The following is a 5614-nucleotide window of genomic DNA, read 5'->3' on the forward strand; positions in this document are numbered from 1 at the left end:
AATCTTTATTCAGTATATGAAAAATTTTACTCTTTACTTATTATGCCCCTCCGGTTTCAAAACTACTTTCGAACAGCCCCCTCCCCCCCCCCCAAAAAAAAAAAGGAAAAAAAAAGAAGAAGAAGAAGGAAAAAAAGTGGTTACTGCGATGGCATCATTCCTATCGGCTTATTCACATGATGTTATCAGCTAGTACAGTGCGCATAATGATCCAGGATAATGACTTCAATTCTAGTCACTGTTGTTCAATCAGCCTTATAGATGATGATCTCGGTAACCAAAAATGGTGGAATTTCTTAGTACACACATTAAGCTTGGTAACCAAATCAATATTTGGTAATTGTGGTTATTTTTAGTGATTTCAGAACCAACAAAAAATAATCACAACAAAAACGAATTTTCCCCAAAGTTTTCCCCTTACACTACATTGCAAGTTCCTGTAGACACATAACATGTGCGTCTTTTGTAACTCACACACACGAGAAAACAGGCCATACTGTAGACCTACATGTATACCCATGTACACATCTTGAGCACATGTTTTGCATGTAGTGGGTGTGACTACATGGTATAATTATGTTCTGCATGACTTTTGTTGCTGTGAAGTTACAAATTGTTCTAATCTACGGATCTGTGGTTTGTAATGCTCTGAAGGGGACATCAAGTCAGTGAACTACATCTTACAATTCAGCTTATGGAACATTCTGCAGGCCTATGTTCCCTTTCACGTCAATACATGTATCTGACAAACAACAAGTGGAGTGAAATCAATGCAATACATGTACATAAAACGAATTGACATTTATTCATTGTCCTGATACACATTGTTCTGGTGTATATACAATTATTCCTACAAATGAAAACAATATCCTTCAGATGTTGGAACACATGAGGTACAGTATTCACATAAATATGCCCACATACACGTCTATAGTGGAAACCGAGGACCTGTTTTACCCATAAGAATTTTACCACATAACCGAGGACTGTGTGTCAGTAGGACTCTTGTCAACTGAGGACTCATTCGTATACAGATTGCATTACCATCCAACCGTGGACTTATTACAATTATAATGCTAATCGAGGACCTACAAACATGTACCCCAACATGCAAAAGCATACAAAAGCACTGTTTGGAATGGTCTGCGTACCGAGGACATCCTTGGTTCTCTGTGTGTCCTCAGTTTAAATGTAAAGTTCGTATGTGTGTCCTCTTTTTACACCATGGGTAAGTGCACATACACTCACCCCCCCCCCCCCACACACACACACAGTCTTCCATTACCTAATGAGAAAGAAAGCATTTTGAATCTAAACTTTTCTCACAGAAAAAAAAGAAAGAAAGAAAAGAAAAGAAGCATGTACATGTAGACTGGATTTACATTTCAGGAGGACAAGAGAGGGGATCGACGAGTGAATTACAAGATTTACACTGAAGCCTGCAACTCAAGGCATGCACTCCTCTTGCAAACCAGTAACCAAAGTGAGGTGGTGTGGGTAAAACAAGACCATGGTATGTCAGGAAGTGAGAGATATTCAGGACCAGCTGAGCAGAGAAAGACCATGGACAAGAGGTCAGCAGTTGATCTGTCAATGGTCTATAAGATTTCCATGTCATGCGTATAGGTCACACAGTAGGATGGCGTATTGGTTCATAATTCATTGATTTACATCTAATGGAGATCTGACATCAAGTTGAATGAGCTAAAACTCAAGTTTATCTTTACATCTCATTAAAACACAAACACAGAATAATAAACATGGGAAAATTAGGCACATATTCATGTCATACAGATTTACAGACGGCATTATAACATTTACAGCAGCACTGGCCAGAATACAGGGTAATCCTTTTTACATGTAATCCTTTTACAAGACATCTGTAACTAGAAATGTCGCTATGGCGACTGATGCCTCCGCCATAATGCATGATTCTCCCAATAGGTGTATGGTACAATGTCTTCACAATGTGTTATGACAGTTTCACAAAACTGACAAAATATTGAAATGACAGGTTTGTCAGAAATATCTTGAATGTTCACTTTCCTTGAACTAGGTTTGCTATAATTGTCTAAGAGTGCAGGTACCTGTATTTGGGGAATTGAGAATTTTTACTTGACTTCTGACCTACCCTTTTATAAGTTTACGCATTGAGTAATTTTCAAGGTATGAAGAAAGAGTGTAATTACAGTATTAAAAAAAAAAAAAATATATATATATATATATGCATTTAAACCTGACCTTTGACCCTTAACCTTTGACCTTTGACCTTCTGGCTGGAAATTTCTCAGAGAATCTCCATTAGGGAATACATGTATATATCAAGTTTTAATTTTAAAAATAATAATGTAAGCATTGCATATTAATATTAGTATATGAGGGAAATATAGTAAAATTTTGAGTTGACCTTGACCTTTGACCCATGACTAGTGACCCATGACCCCTTCATTCCCTAGAAAATCCCTGCCAGTCAGTACATGTGTATGTACCAAGTTCCATGAAGATACATTGAACCATTTGCAAGAAAAGTGAAATAGTAACATATTCACCTAACCTTTGACCTTTTGACCTTTGACCTTATGACATGAAACTCTCTCTGGAGAATCTTTATGCAGTAGTACATGTCTACTGTAAGTTTCAAGATAATACCTTCAGGTATTGCATGGATATGGGGGAAATATCAACGTTTTTAGCATTTGACCTTGACCTTATGACCTTTAACCTCTTGCCAATGTCACTAAAATCTAATCAACTAATTGCTCCATCATACATCATCCTTGGACCAAGTTTGGTGAAAGCTGCTAATTCATCCAGTTTTGAGTTATCATGTAAACAGATAAATTCTAGGATTTGACCTTGATCTTTGACCTTTGACCTCTGTCCAATTTCACTCAAAAACTAATCAAGTAATTGTCCCATCATACATCATCCTCAGACAAATTTTGGTGAAATTTGCTGAATCCAGTCTTGAGTTATCGCGTAAACAGATACAATTTAATGATTTGACCTTGACCTTTGACCTTTGGCCGATTTCACCCAAAATCTAATCAATTAATTGCTCCATCATACTTTATACTTGGACCAAGTTTGGTAAAATTCCAGTCAATATTACTCAAGTTATCGTGTAAACGAATGCGGACGGACGTACGTACGGACAACCCGAAAACATAATGCCTCCGGCACCACTTCGTGGCGGAGGCATAAAAACACTGTAACTGATAAACAAATTACATGGAGTTTCATAATGGGAAGGAATGGGTTCCTTTTTGTATTCTTTATTTATCAACATAATGTCCTGGTCTCATGGAATTCTAAGCACTAAATTTTCACTGTACAGTGTAAAGTAAAAATTATGCTAATTTATGCATAATGATGCATGAAATCAGACTATTTGGTATAAATCACTAAATAAAGCTCAGAACAGGCACACTTTTTGTGTGAATATTCTCTTTAGTGTCCTTAGCAAATGTAAGAGAAAAAAAAATTGCACCAACAGAAACATTTCTTAATTAGTTAATTGTTTTTTTTTGAATTTCTAACGTATTTCTTTGTTTTTTCGACTTTGTTTTTCATTGCTTTTTCAATGAAATTTGTCCACAACATTGTTCCAAACATGCAAGTATGAATTGATTTTAATCAATAAAAAGCCCAAATAATTTTGAGCAAGTTTTGGTCTGACATGCATGTACATATTTATGCATAACTTCGGAACCGCTCGCCCGGGCATCGCAAATTTGGTGTCAAAAGATGTGGGAGACTCAAAAGAAAAAAGTCATGAATTATCACGGCGATAGCTTTTTGCAATAGCGATACATCGCACAGAACGTCGAAGGGGGGCGGGGCCTCGGAGCCAAATTTCAAATGTACTTGTGATATGACATGGTCTTCTTTACATATCAGATGGTTCTATTGCTTTGCTACAACGCCTGCTACGTTTACACCCCCCCCCCAAAAAAAAGGAAGAAGTTTAATAGTGCAGTTACATTGTAGAATTAGACAAAAGGAATAAGTCTGCTGATACAGGTAGAACATGGTGAAATTATTGTATAAAACTAATTTCTAATGGTAAAACTGGAATATAATGTCAACCCATATCGTCGCTGGGGCAACAAGACCTCGTATCTACAAAATGTCAGATGTTCACGAGAGCCAAAAAACATATATACTATAAAGAATGGGATAGCCTTTCCTTCCACATGCCGTGGTGGCTTCATTTTTGGGGTAAGACAGCTAAAATTTGGACAGGACATCGCTTAACTGATTATCAGACCATCATTTAAAAGAAGTCATTTTGACCAAAATTTGAGATACAAGGTCTTTTCACCCCAGCGACGATAAGTATGTTCACACTGCCAACTGAAGACGAGTACACACACATATATCATCCTGTAAGCAAGTTCACACTGATGCTTCATAGCATAGAAGGGATTGTACTTTACCCAGTGAGCGTATTAACTTACAGGTGCCTCATAGCATAGTAGGGTCGTATGTCATCCAGTGAGCTTGTTCACATGGGTACCTCATATCACAACAAGAGACCCGCGGGTCTAGCGCTCACCTGAGTATCGCAAGTTCACCTTTCACGCAGTCACTAATCTAAATTATTCACAGCTCTACTAAAATTTGACCAGGCATTCTCAAGTAGAAGATGAAAATGTACAAAAAAAAAAGGGCCCAAATTTTTTAAGATTCCTTAATTTGGGGAGATTGGGGCCCCTGGGGCCCCCTGGGTGGGGCATGGTGCCCATTTTGATAAATTGAGATCCTGACCCCCTAGGGATGCTACCTGCCAAGTTTGACGAAAATCCATCATGAGGTTCTCAGGAAGAAGATGAAAATGTACAATTCAGGCCCCCATTTGGACCCCCCCCCCCCCCCCCCCCGCCCCCAAGAGGGGCACCCCTGAATCTGCTATCAACAAACTTGAAACTACAGTCATTAATGTACTCACTCATAGTATTATCTTAGTTCTATAACTTCTGATTCTAGAGAAGATTTTTTTTTTAAGATTTCTTCATTTTGGGGGGTTTGGGGCCCCCTGGGGGCCTCCTGGGTGGGGCATGGTGCCCATTTTAACAAATTAAGATCCTAACCCCCTAGGGATGCTACCTGCCAAGTTTGGTGAAAATGGGTCATGGGGTTCTCAAGAAGAAGATGAAAATGTACAATTTAGGCCCCATTAGGACCGCTCCCCACCCCCCTCCCCTGGGTCCCAAGGGGGGCACCCCTGATTCTGCCATGAACAAACTTGAAACTACAGTCATCAATGTACTAACTCATAGTATTAACTTAGCTCTATCACTTCTGGTTCTAGAGAAGAAGATTTTTACAGATTCCTTAATTTTGGGGGGTTTGGGCCCCCCTGGGGGCCCCCTGGGTGGGGCATGGTGCCCATTTTAACAAAGTGAGTTCCTAACCCCCTAGGGATGCTACCTGCCAAGTTTGATGGAAATCAGTCCTGGGGTTTTCAAGAAGAAGATGAAAATGTAAAAAGTTTACACACGACGGACGACGGACGACCACTACGGACGACGCACGCCGGACGCCGGACGAAGGGCGATCGCAATAGCTCACTTGAGCCTTTGGCTCAGGTGAGCTAAAGAGGATTGTATGT

Source organism: Diadema setosum, chromosome 10 (genome assembly GCF_964275005.1).
Source record: "Diadema setosum chromosome 10, eeDiaSeto1, whole genome shotgun sequence".
Taxonomy (NCBI): domain Eukaryota; kingdom Metazoa; phylum Echinodermata; class Echinoidea; order Diadematoida; family Diadematidae; genus Diadema; species Diadema setosum.